The following is a 14,623-nucleotide window of genomic DNA, read 5'->3' as shown; positions in this document are numbered from 1 at the left end:
CTGACTCCATTTTATCTGTGACCCCATTAGCCCAGCTAAATCCAATTTCATGTTTTTCTGGTCCCTGGGGTTTTCTCTCAGGATTTTGTCCCTCCTTATGCATGCTAGCTCCTGGCTAAGCAGAAAAATTCCATGGAGAAGCACCTTCAATCCTGACCCCTGTAAACTACAGACTGACTCACACAAACCAGGTACCATTGACCTTCCAAATGATATTTGTATCCCAGAAAGTTGTTTGGTGTTTGGATGAGATTGAAATACAAGTAGTAATGTGGACGTTCTAACAGCCTTCTACACAAAACCTCTCTGAAGTGCCTAGTCCTTCGGGCAAATGAATGTTTCCATCATGCATTTAATTAAAGAACAAGTTAACAAAGAGACAAAAGTATAAAGGGAGAATAAAAAAGTCATGAATGATAAGAAAATATCTTATTTTAGATTTCTAAATTAAATTTAAACAATAACTTTCTTACTAGCTTAATAACAATTTACAATCTTTTGCAGGTGGTAAATTTATTTTTTCCCATAGGGTTTTTATTTTAAACCCAATTAGGAGATTGTGAATATAATTCAGTTCCAAGTTTAAAATAAGGTACATATGAAATAATGTATCTAATCACAAGTTTATGAGCAAGATCAATCAATTTGTTAGACAATACAAAATCATTATATTAATACAGCATTCATTTTTCTGTGGATAAAGTAGGTCACATATTTTACTTCTTGTGATGGTTTAAGTTACCATATTTCTTAGTCTGGAAACACATCAATTTTGGTTATTCATATAATTCTCAAAGTATTACAATCTCTGAGATATTTGTTTGTTAAAAAATATAGTTAACCTAAAGTATAGTTAAATTTTTTTCACGTTTCTGTCAATACTCAAGTTGTTTTGTTTTATATTTCAAATTAATTGATAAAATCATCCTTTCATTAAGCATTTATTTTACTATGTTCGGCTTACCAACAATTTTACTGTAAAATAATAAATAAGATAGTAAATCTCTAGCTCTACAAGCATTTTTTCATGGCATTTTGAATATTTTATATGCTGATAAATAATAATAAAAATGTTTGGCAAAAACTAAAGTATAAGGTAAAATATATGGAAATAAAGAAAAAACAAAACAGTTTGTGACAAAACTATTATTTTAGGATATTTATATGATCAACTTTTTGAAATATGAATAGCAATAAATCCTTTCTAATAAGAACTCAGTCTCAGAACTATATGGCTATTATAAATAACAAGAAATATGAAAATCAATGTTTTAAAATTTATTGCAAAAAGTAAAAATGTCACTGTTAGGTAACATTTCTTAGCTGTTTTTATGCTCTAACTTTAATTAGTTGGCAATCATTTGAAATGCTCAGTTAAATCTTAAGATGAGTAAAATTCTTTTTAAATCTATTTGAAGAAAAAATAATAGGTTGATCAATAAAAGCCTACTTTAGTTTAGTCAGATGTATTAATGTTTTTAAAAATTCAAACATAATATGTACTAAAAATACAAAGTGAGTTGTAACAAAAGTTCCGAGTAGAATCACATGGCTTTGTGACTAAAATAAGAAAAAATAAACCTCTGAATTTTACATAATTAGCAGCATGGTTTAATTTTTGATTTTGACTATATCTCTTTTTATCACCCACTGTCTGGAAGAGCTTCCCTACACTGAACTACAGCTACTATTTTAAGTACCTGTGCTTCCCTGGCCATAGAAGTTAGCTCAGTTCCGGCAAATGGCAAGACTCAATAACTGAATTCTTGCCCTCAAGAACTCTTTTCAGAAAATGAGGATTGGAGTTAAAAGATGAACACCTGAGCTTCCTTTCACTTCAATGGGGTGTTTTGCATTATCTCCTGCTTTTAAAGGTTTTCTAGGAGGATTGAACTCAGTTATAAATAGCAATATGATCATGAATAAAACCTAGTTGACTTTCCTCCCTTCCTTAAGTTACCCACTTTATTCCCTTAACCAGCTCCTTGGAATAATATCCAAAAATCATTCATTTTACTCCTTATTATGTCTACCATAATGTTAACATTATCATTATTGGTTCTTTGTAATGAAGTGCAAGGGAAAAGAGAAGCACTGACACTAGTTCAAGTACTTCAAAAACATGCTATTAATAGTAGTTGAAATAGTCATAGGGCTAGTTCTGTTTTCTTAAAAAAAAAGAAAGAAAAGAAAAACAAGTCAATATTCAGCTTCATCCAGCAATTAACCCAAGAAACATGAAAACCACATCTCAATGTCAACATTTAATGAGACTTTATCTCCTGTAGCACAGATTGCACTAAAAACAAGATGGATATTTAATTGTAAGAGTTATGAAATTATATAGGGTGCATTCACAATTTAATAATTAATAAACTGAAGTTAAGAGATGATATGCTGTAGGGAATAAGTGGAGTTGAATTTGCTTTGGAATAGTATTAATAATAAAGCCAGATCCATAAATTAAATAAAATTTTATTGAGACATTTGAAACATTTTTTTAATATAAAGGTATACTATGCTCCTCAGAGGGAGAGTAAATACTGTAAGTATATAAATTAGTTCTTAATTTATTTCTAATAATTGGCAGGTAGCTTTTCCAAAATGCATGTTTATTATTCATATTCATGGGTTTAAATTTGTTGTTTTACTATATTAAAGATATGTAGTAAAAATATGTAAAAACGCAATATATTCTTAAAATTTTCATATAATCTCACACATTAGAGACTTGAGAGATATCTCAGCAGGTAGGGTTCTTTCCTTGTATGAACTGACCAGAGTTAAATTCCCAGAACCCCATATGGTCCCCTGAGTCTTTCCAAGAGTGAACCCTGGGCACAGAGCCAGGAGTAAACCCTGAGCAGAGGAACAAACAAAAACACACAATAAGCAATTGTTTTTGTACATTTTATATAATCTCACACATTTTCACTGACTTGCTGAACTATTATTCTTACTTGGGGTTGGTGATGTGAGGTAAATAGTTGTATTTAAAGAAATTTATTTAAATAAATGTATGGGGTTGTAACTATATCTCAAGGTGAATCAATAAATTTAAAAAAGAGAGAAATATATGTGGGTGGGGGAAAAGGAGTGAGATAACTGTTCATGAGAGAAGAAAGGCTTTTCCAGAGGGAAAAAATAGCTGACGGTACACATCTAGGTTGAGATTTGGGCCAATCAACAATGTGGAAAGTAAGTCCTGCTTGCATTTTTAAAGGTGATTTTATAATTCTTCCAAACTGCCTCAGCCTGGAGTTTTCTGCACATGAAAAAAGTGAATCTGGGTGTTGTCACAGGGAAAGAACTTTAGACTTCTAATGTTCCTTCCATTTTTTTCTCCCTTCCTCCCTTCTTTCCTCTATTACTCCCTCCCTCCCTCCTTTTTTCGCTCCCTCCCTCTCTCTCTCATTCTTTCCCTTCTCATCTCCCAAGGTGTTTAGGAATCAGGGGAACATACAGAGTGCCGGGAATAAAGCTGGGTTTGCCCAGTGAAAGGCATAATCTACCAACTATACAATTTCTCCAGCCCCACCTTTCATTTATTATCATGACCTTTAGATTCACTTGCAGTCTGTTCTTTTCTGAGGGGTGCTTCCTCTCTGAATGGTGCTTCCATTTTAATATCTGAATTTTGACCAATTTTTGTCCATGTCCAAAGAGCTCAGTATTTGCATCCCAAAGTGTAAGTGGACTTGGCGCTTTTAGGCTACTTTAGGGTTAGGTATTTCTGTGCTATTATTATACCAACAATTTAAGCATAGTTAGCCAACCAAACACACACACACACACACACACACACACACACACACACACACACACACACAGAGGGTGCTGAGGGCTGGAGAAATGGGTTTTTATTCCCAATCACTTTGAGATGTCTGTTTTAAAACATTTGTTTCAACATGAGGATCTTTGGGCTGATAAGGGTCTATTTTAGTTAAGGATCTGCTCCAAAAATGTTGCAGTAAAATCACAGCAGGAAGCAGAGACTTTCCATTCCCAGCACCAGATATGCTCCATGGAGTTTCCTAGGAATAAACCCTGAGCACACAGTGAGGAGTTAACCTGAGCATGGCTGAGTGTAGTCCCCACACCAAACCAAACCAAGGTAAATATACATTCTAGATTAACTTTTACTGAAAAAGCACTGTTCAAGATTCTGCTTTTAGTGTATACACTAATATCCTATATTTCAAAGAGTCACATGGAATTCCATAGTCAAGAGACAGGAAAGTCTGTTTCACTCACTCTGAGGCCAGAAAATAGATGCAGACTTAAAATACTAGAAGAAGGAGTCAAGAATTGCTGACAGCTATTGAGCTTAGCATTGACTACAACACAAATTGAAACAAAACAAGGCAGAAGACTAGGACTGAAATAGGTAGGCCCACAGATGACTTATGAGGCAGAGAGGAGAGAGATGATCACTTTTCTCCAGAACTGCCTCTGCCACCCGAAGGCCATCTGGGAAAGCTAGGACTGATCAAGTCTGCAGTGAGTCCCTGCTCAGCACAGTCTAGATCCCTGACCAGCCCCACGAGGTGGCCATCAAGCCACACCTGACGTCCACTTGCTCTTCTCCAGATGGGAGTTGTTCTCCACTCCCGATTCCTTGGGGAGCCATGGATTCAAGTTGGAGCAAGCATTTGTTTTTTTCAGGAAAGGAAACTCCGTCCTGGGACTTACCCAGGGTTACCGGGTTCTTGTCTTGCCTCACAGAGGAGAATTCAGGTGTAGACAAGCAATGAAGTAAAATAGATTTTATTTGGAGGCTTTTAGGAAGGGGAAGAAGGAGAGAAGGGGTGTGTTTGTGTGTGTGTGTGTGTGTGTGTGTGTGTGAGAGAGAGAGAGAGACAGAGAGAGAGAGACAGAGAGACAGAGAGACAAAGAGACAGAGAGACAGTACCATGCTCTAGAGAGAACACTAGCAATATAGCACTGTCATCCCATTGTTCATCAATTTGCTCGAGCAAGCACCAGTAATGTCTTCATTGTGAGACTTGTTGTTACTGTTTTTTGCATATCGAATACACCATAGGTAGCTTGCCTATGGTGAGATACTCTCGGTAGCTTGCAGAATGGAGGACCAGGTTGACTGCGTGCAAGGCAAAAGCCCGACCCACTGTGCTATCGCTCCAATCCAAGAGAGAACAGAGTTTTCTCCAAAGGCAGAGAGAACGTTTAGTGGCTTTAGGATGGGCTTTTATATGCATATCTTCTCAAATTGCCTTGGTCTAGAATACTCTCAAGTCTTCTTCAGGCTGAACCAGAAAGACTGATTGCATTAAGGGTGGGGGTCAAGAGTTCTCAAGGATTTACCTTCAGAATCTTTCTTTGGGGAGGGTTCCAATCTCCTCAGGAACTGCTGCTGATAGTCTTACCAGGTCTTGCTTTCTATATTCACAAGGTGGGTCAGCCTTAAAACTAGTGACTTTACTTCCCAGAAGCTTAATTGTCATGATGAGGGGGACAGGAAGTCAGGGTGGGGGGGGGTCTTCCCTAATGTACCTACCTACACCAAGTCTGTAGCTTAAGCATGTACTTGGTTCCCTGAGCACTGCCAGCTATAGTGTGAGTGTCCCTCTAGCACTGCCAGTGTGTCACTGGTAGTTCCTTGAACCCTAGTCATTCAGTGTCAGTCATGCAGCACCAGCAGAACAAGTACCATCGGAAATTGCTCCTCAGAGCCCATGAATACTAGTTGGTTATGTCCCCTAGAAAATATAGATATAACAGATCTAAATGTGCTGCCAAAGAAAAACTCAAAGGTATACAAAGTGAAAAATACAAGGCATATTAGTAAATGAATCACACCACTTTATGCAAAATAGGTAAATATTTCTTTTCAGAATTGTATATACAAATGTATGCATACACACAAATAAATAAGACTTACAAAAAGTCTATAATTTCATATCATATTATAAGTATACCCACTAACGATATGTTGTTTTCTCTCTGAGGACACATAAGGGATTCGTTTTGCTTATCAGTGAAATTTCATGAATGTTCACTATTTAATTTCTATAAATACTGTATTATGTCTGACAATAAAATTTTTTAAACAGATATAACATCTAGAAAGTTATCCTTTATCTAAGTTATTTAACTAAGGTAAGTTTAAAGTTTAACTAAGTTTAACTAAGTTAAACCCTATTTAACTTAGCCACACTGTCTAGTGAGAATTGAGAAAAAATAATCATTCTTAAATTCAAGCCTAAATGCTTCCATGATAATGTTTACTAATTTTTGACTGCAAAGACATTCTCTAGGCAGGCACATCATTTATTCTGGCAGCCCTAGAATAAATAATCTCATCATTTTCTCACTGAGTCTTTTTTTAATACCCTATTTTCCTTACTTTTAAAAATTATGTTAGTACCTATTTTCTTTCTCACTCTTAATCCAGTTTTAATTGGTCATACATCTGGATTTAAAAGAAAAAAATCAGTTTGGGGAAACAAGTTAATGGGTTTGAGTGCATGATATATATTCAGGAGTCCTGGTTTTTATTCACAGTAACACAAAATATCCTGAAAAATTCCATGAGCAAATACTAAGGTAAAAGTAATCTCTGAACACCACTGTATGTGTATGTAAATAAAATGTATTTTGTGACCCACATTAAGGTGTTTCATTTTATTCAATGTAATGTACAATATTATTAATAATAGAGTTTAACTCATCAGTGTTCCAACAGTACATCTCCTACAAGAGTGTCTATTTACTTCCATCATTGTTTCAGGGTTCTTCTCCTAAAGCAGTCACCACCACCAACCTCATATTCCAACCCCCTTTTACATATTCCTGTCATGATATGATCAGTTTTAAAGATCAGATCTCATGTTCTGTTGCCTTTGACATAAATATCTTGGAATTGAAAGGTCTGGGACAGGGTCTTGGAAGGGAATAAACAGGGCCCAAGAGGAGAATTAAGTTGAAATGAAGTTTATTGTAGAAGGAGTGCTGTCGGGTGGACCTTACAAGCCTCAGAGGGGCTAATAAAGATCTCACCCTCAAATAAAAGAGGACTAGGATGGGGGGAGGTGGGGGAGAGAGGAGGAGGAGGAGATGTGCAGCTAACTCAGAATCAGATCCTGTTTCTGCCTGGTGGGGATTGGTTAGCTGGGGCCAAGGTCAGCTAGGCAGTCTTTTGGTGTGGGCTCAAGGAATTCCCTATCCCAGGATGATGACAGAACTGCATATGCTCAAGGTGTCTTTCTCTGGACCAACCCAACAAGAATCAGTTCAACAAAGAAGAAAAGGACTTATTTAAAGAAAACTACAGTACTCACTATGGAAGCACACATACTAAAATTAGAATGATACAGAAATTAGCATTGCCCTTGTGCAAGGAAGACATGCAAATGACATGAAACATTTTATAGAAAAAAAAACCTGTAATCATTGCTAAAATAAATAAAAGAAGTTACAAGGAAGTGGAAACACATCCCCTATTCACATATTGAAAGGATTCATGTCAAAATGACATTCCGACCCAAAGCAATATACAGATTCAATACAGTTCCTATAAAAAAAAAATACCCACGCTGTATTTCAAAGAAATAGGTCAACCAATTACTGCTGAAATTTACATGGAGTCATAAAACCACTGAATTGCCAAAGCAATCTTAGGTGCGGGGCGGGGGGGAAGATGGGAAGCTTTACTTTTCCCAGCTTTAAAACATATTACATAGCTATAGTAATCAACAGTGTGGTACCAGGATAAGAACAAATTTGTAGACCGATTGAATAAAGTTGAGAAGCTAGAGGAAGAACTGTAGGTATATGGTCAGCTAGTATTTTACTGTAGCACTGTTGTCCCATCATTCATCGATCTGCTCAAGGGGGCACCAGTAAACATCTCCACTATGAGACTGCTTGTTACTGTTATTGGCATATTGAAACCGCCATGGGTAGCTTGCCAGGCTCTACCATGCAGGTGGGATACTCTCAGAAGATTGCTGGGCTCTCCAAGAGGGATAGGGGAATTGAACCTGGGTCAGTTTCATGCAAGGAAAATGCCCTATCTGCTGTGCTATTGCTCCAGCCCAGTATTTGGCTAAGAAGATAAAAGTATGAAGTGGAACAAATAAAGTCTCTTCAATAAATGATGCTGTGCAAACTGATCTGTTACATGTTTATTAAAAAAAAGCAACCAAGAGGAACTAAGGCCCATAACATACCAGGGACAAAAACTATTTCAAATAAATTAAAGAAAGATATCCAAACTGAATCCATAAATTAAATTGAGGAAAAGATCGACAGAACCATTCATGACATTGGATCTAGAGGTGTCTTCAAAGATTCCATATCAATGGCCAAGCAAATAGAAGCACACAAATAAACAAACAACAACAAAATAAATTTGCATTGAAGTTAGATGCTCCTGCACTTAAAATAAATAATTACTAGAAAAATGACCCCCTGCAGACTCATAGAATATGTTTATCCATCACCATCACTCACCTGACAAAGAGTTAGTAACCGGACAAAAGTTATTAACCTGAAAAAAGGTTAATAACCTGACAAAGGGTTTATATTAAGCTTAACAAGAAAAATAAATTCAATCCTATCAAAATACAGGGAGAAGAGATTAACAAAAATTTTCTCAAAAACATGTACAACCAACTAATTGTTATATGATAAAAAAGGTGTTCTGCATATCTTATCATCAAGGAAATGCAAAATAAAAGAACAAGGAGATATCACTTTATACCAGTGTGTCTGGCACACATCAGAAAGAACAAAAGCAATGAGTATTGGTATGTGTATGGGGAAAAGAAACCATCATCCATTATTGGTAAGAATGCCCACTAGTTTAACCTTTTTGGAAAGCAATATGGACACTTCATAAATATTTAAGAATTGAACTTCAATATGACACAAAACCTCACGGTTGAGCATCTGTTGTAAGGGCCCAGAAACCCAATTTAGAAAAGACACTTTCTCTACAGTGTTAATTGCAGTCTATTTATTCACAATAACCAAAACCTGTAAACAATCCAAGTATCCAAGAATATCTGAATGGATAAGAAACTATGGCACTTATATACAGTGGAATATGACTCAACTATAAAAAATGAAATATGCAATTTACTGCTGCATGGATGAAACTAGAAGGTATTATGCTGAGTGAAGTCAGGCAGAAGAGAGGAACAGATACAAAATTACCTCTCTCATATGTGGAATATAAAGAATCACAGCAATTGAATAACTAAACCAATTTTCATTTTCTCTAAGAAACGCTCCTTAACTCGATGGCATTATATTCTATGAAAGGCAATATGAGGTTTGTCTTCTAATAACAAATCCTTTATTTCCTTTCATTTTGTTTGGGGTTTATATTCATCAGTGTACAGAGGTTCATATGTAGGGCTGGGAATTAAACCAGGGGTGATCTCATGTAAGGGAAGAACCTGAGAGGTATAAAATTTAAAGGGAAGGTATATCCCTTAAAAGTTTCTGGTTAAAAGTTCAGCCTATGTTCATGTTCTTGTATACGCTTCTGAAAATAAGAAAAGCTAAGGGAACCTTTAAAAAAAACTTTTTCAGAGGCTGGAGTGATAGCACAGCAGGTAGGGTGTCTGCCTTGCATGCGGCCAACCCGGGTTCAAATCCCAGCATCCCATATGGTCCCCTGAGCACCGCTAGGGGTGATTCCTGAGTGCTTGAGCCAGGATTGACCCCTATGCATTGCTGGGTGTGACCCAAAAAGCAAAAAATAAAAAAATATAAAAAAAAACTTTTTCAATAACCCCAATCTTCAAAAAATCACTTGTTTTAGTATGGTTTTTTTTTTTTTTTGGGTGGTTTCAAAACCAAACTCAGAACTATTTCTGTATTTGTTGTATTTGTGTGAGTTATATGTAGAATTATATAGTAATTATATATTAGCTTTCCTCTGTGAGTTTCTTAATATTTTATAAGCACCTCTTCCTTAGCAATATCACATACAGATAATCTAAGGTTATTTTTCACATGTGCCTAGCTATGAAGACACCTTGTTTCCCCTTCACTTTTCTCACTTGCAAGGAGTTCTTTTATGGAAACAGCTCACTTAAATTACTACAGCTCTCCTACCTGACTCTGCTTATTTTCTTTTATTCATATTGCACTGTTGTTATTATTAAGGCTATAGTTTGTAAGACCTTTTTGTCTGTCTTATTTCATTCTCCTTGAATAAAATTCACATTTTCTTCTTAGGTATTTATCTGTCATTTTAGCTAAGTTCCTTGACAGTGAACTAGTCTATTTTGTGTTTATTTTATTGGATCTTTCCAGAAAATTGTAGTACTATTTATAGAAGAAAAAGAAGATACTTGCAAATGCATTCCATTTTTTCAAGGCAATATAGACTTAGTATTGCTCCTAGAGGTTACTATAAATATAACCCAGTTTTTACCTGTTTTTATTCCATCTCATATATCATAAAATAATAAACAGCTCATTAAACCTGTCTCTACTCCCAATGATGGCATTACAAAGATTCTGAAGGGAAAAAGCCGCCCACAGACTTCACATTTAGCAACAGTGATGTGGAAAACATAAAGGAAAGATTAAGTATGCACCTAAAAATGTATACCTAAGAAAGAAACTCATATATATTCTTCCATTGCAGAGTGTTCTGCCAAAAAGAGAATGTTATTTGATCATTATTCTGGGCACCTTAAAAATGAAAAGAGAGTTTTACTCATAATGATTATCATTCCATGACAATAGTAGTTTAAATTGGTGAGAAGCAATCTGACAGATTCAGACTCACAGTATGTTGCCGTTGGTGCAGCCGCGCTTAATAAGCCTGCATCAGGTCCTCAACTCTGTCAGTCTGCAATTTTAATTCCATTTGTTCATGTAGGAGTATCTTGAGACACAATGAACTAAAATCACACTAACAAAAACTCAAAAGAATTGGTTTCTTGGGTCTTTTTTCCTTCATTTCTCCATTCCTCAAGTTTTAGTCACATTAACTTTCCAATTATTTTACAAATGCATAGCAGTTGTGATTCTGTTACTGTTCTGTTACTCTTCAGAGGATGCTGTATCCTCTGCCTAATACGTCCTTCCGTATTTTGAGCCACACTCATGCTCATGGGTGACTCCTGGCTCTGCACTCAAGAATTCCTCCTGGCAGTGCTTGGGGGACCATATGAAATGCTGGGGATCAAACTTGGATTGATTGTGTCAAGGCAAGCACCCTACATACTGTGCTACAGCTCGGCCCCGCTTCCTTAATCTTTCTGCCAAAACAAACTCTTACTTATGCCTTATATCTATAATATAAACTAATATGAAACTTTTGTTCTTCAAAGATAGACTCTATTTTTAGTCTCTCTCAATTTGACACTCATTCCTTACTTACCAAGTAGGATCATAGTAGATACTTACTTCTGGCACGTGGCCTGGACAAGTTAATTTATAAAGGAGTCAAATTAAGTTTACATTATAATAATAAAAACAATTATTTTCCGATAACTTGAATTCTCTTCTATAGTACTGCTCACACTGTTCTTCCTAGTATAGGAATTCTAGGATAACTGTTTGTTACGAGACTGCCTAACTAAAATGATTTGTTAAAGCTTTCACTAGGTAAGGCCTAATCTATGATATTCTCTTTTAACCATGAAGGTCACATTTGACTTCCCCTTGAGGTCAAAACAAACTGATAGAAAGAGCTTGCTGGAAACATGCCAGTGGGTTGGAAGATAGTGAACTCCTGTCCTCAAAGCAACTACCTTGTCTGCATGGTCCCACGAAGGGGTTTGTATAGGAATCAAAATGTGGAAGCACATTTTTTAGGAATTTTTAGGAAGAATACATTATGGGTTGGTAGACATCAGGGTGGTCTGTCCTCTGTCCTTGAGGAAAACATGACTCTCTCTCTCTCTCTTTCTCTCTCTCTTTCTCTCTCACACACACACACACAAACACACATGCTCACATGAACACACACATAACAAGGATAAAATAACATGAAAATGCATTGTAAATGTCATTGATTTAAAAATTATGGCTTTTTAAAAATTCTGTCATCATTGTATCATTGTAAGAATACTTACATTGTGTGCATACATAGTTCTATTTAGGATTGCATAACTTATTACTTAAAAAAATTGTTGTTGTTTAGGAGGCCATACCAGCATTGCTCAGGACTTACTCTTGGCTCTGTTCTCAGGGATCACACTTGCTAGGGATCAAAGAAGGCATGGCCACAAGAGAAACAAGTACTCTACCTCCTGTACTACCTGTACTACCTGTACTACCTTAAAATGTTTGCTTTAAAGTGCCTAAGATTTCTCTGGATTATTGATGCAAAGATTTTGGTGACATGCAATTGTTTTTTCCAGTGACCGTAATATAGCAATCTTATTAAGATAAAATTAAGTGGACATTTCATTTGTCTTTGATTCATCTTTACTAATTGTATTTTTAATATTTTGCACCTTCAGATGGCTAAGATTATTTTTATTTTTTAATCAGTGGGGTTCCAGTTTGAGTCACCTGCCAGCACCCAGTAGCTATTCCCCACTGGGTCCTTAGTGTCATTCCTGGTGCTACTTGGACATATGTGATACAACCATTATACATGGTGCTAAGGATCTATTCTGGGCCTCCTGCGTGCAAAGCATATACTATAACCTATTGCACTATCTCTCATTCCAGACACTTATTTTATTCACTTGCTGTTAAATCATGGCTTCATATTTAGAGTTATACTTCTTAATTTAATTATATTTTTCTTAGCTACTGGATATGCTCAGGACTTACTCCTGCTTTTATAATCAAAGATCACTTCTTGAATGGCTTAGGGGTCCATATAATGTGCCAGGGAGTGAATCTGGGTTGGTTGCCTTCAATGGAAGCACCCTACATGTTGTATTATCTCTGCAGCCCCTACTTCTAATACTTTACTAACTTTGGAAAATTTTCAAAATTAAACTTCTACACAGAGTACTTAAGTGATTGTCAACTTGAGGAAACCTTTACACAAATTAAAAATGATTGATCCTTTTTTTTTGTTAACATTTTCACAAAGAAGGCTCAAGAATTTTCAAGTTAAAATTGCCAAAAGGAAAGGACTTTTGAGAATGTGTGATCAATTCCTAATTATCTTACTGAACCTTGACCACTTCATCAGTTTATCCTCTAGATTACCAAAGACAATTGTCTTTTTAGATGCATCCTCATGATCTTAACAGACATTGTATGCACACATTTTGTTTTTGGACCACCCTCAATAATGAAGAATGATGTCCCCTTAAATTTACACCTTAAGATAAATTAGAGGCAGTCATCTTTTCTCTTGAACCTGCCCAGACCTGTATGTGAGCTATGATAAATGTCTGTCTTTTTTTTAATGTTGTAAATTCCATTTCCAACACGAATATGGCATCACTGAAATTTTTTGCATTACAAAGGCAGTTAATTTTCTATTAGCCTAAAAGTCCCCAATATGTAGTATAAATTTTAGTTTTCTTCAATAGAGCTACTTATTCATTATTGTAGGAGTCACATCTGGTTACTATTATCACATATACTACCAAATATACTAACACATATGATACCACACACACTACCAAATATACTGTCATGTGTACTACATGCACTAACTGCATGCATACTTGATATGGTTAGTGCAACTAGACTCAGTTTAAAATTTAAGCAGTTCAATAATTTTAAATTAAACTTAAAATATTTATATGACAAGTAGCTGCTAAAGTAAACATCAGATATCTACAGATTTTGCCAAACTCAGTTATGATGATTTAATTTCTTTGATCATATTCTCAAAAATTATTCATTCTAAAAATTATTTTAAAAACTTATAAAACAAACACCCATATGAAATGAAAGATTCAAATGAAACATGTAAGCTGTGATATTTAGAAAAGAGTTTAGAATACAAATCCTCTAGCAGCTATTATTATTATAGCACTATAGCACTGTTGTCCCATTGTTCATCGATTTGCTCAAGCGGGCACAAGTAATGGCTCCATTGTGAGACTTGTTGTTGCTGTTTTGGGCATATAAAACACCCCTCGGGTAGATTGCCAAGCTCTGCCTTGGAGGCAGGATACTCTCAGTAGCTTGCCACGCTCTCTGAGAGGGATAAAGGAATCGAATCTGGGTCGGCCACATGCAAGGCAAACGCCATACCTGCTATGCTATCGCTCCAGTCCATTATTATAATATTTTACTGTTATAATATTGTACATTATATACCATGCTGGATAAAATGTATTAAATATAAGGTTGAAATAGACATACAACACAAGTCTTTTAACTTGTGACACTCACATTCTAAAAAGGGGTATACATTACAAAAATATTAAATATGTACTATCCCCATTTTAAACTCAAGTCTCTTTACTAATTTTTGTACTAAAATTTTCCATAAGTAGATTCTATTTATTTTATTGTCAGGTAAAATTATTTGAGAAATAAAGCTGTTGCTAATCGAATAAAAATAATAAATGTTCTTTTCATTTTAGCACTGTAGCACTGTTGTTGTCCCGTTGCTCATTGATTTGCTCGAGTGGGCATCAGTAATGTCTGCATTGTGAGACTTGTTACTGTTTTTGGCATATTGAATACTCCATGGGTAGCTTAGAAGTTC

The 14,623-nt window shown here is 35.6% G+C and overlaps 1 pseudogene; it reads left to right on the top strand.

Annotated features, from left to right (window-relative positions):
- Positions 1-7,293: 7,293 nt before the first annotated feature.
- On the top strand, positions 7,294-7,393 carry LOC129400530 (U6 spliceosomal RNA; annotated as a pseudogene).
- Positions 7,394-14,623: the final 7,230 nt, after the last annotated feature.

Source organism: Sorex araneus, chromosome X (genome assembly GCF_027595985.1).
Source record: "Sorex araneus isolate mSorAra2 chromosome X, mSorAra2.pri, whole genome shotgun sequence".
In the NCBI taxonomy this organism is placed as follows: Eukaryota; Metazoa; Chordata; class Mammalia; order Eulipotyphla; family Soricidae; genus Sorex; species Sorex araneus.
The sequence above is the reverse complement of the archived record's forward strand: the minus strand, read 5'-3'. Positions and strand labels throughout refer to the sequence as shown.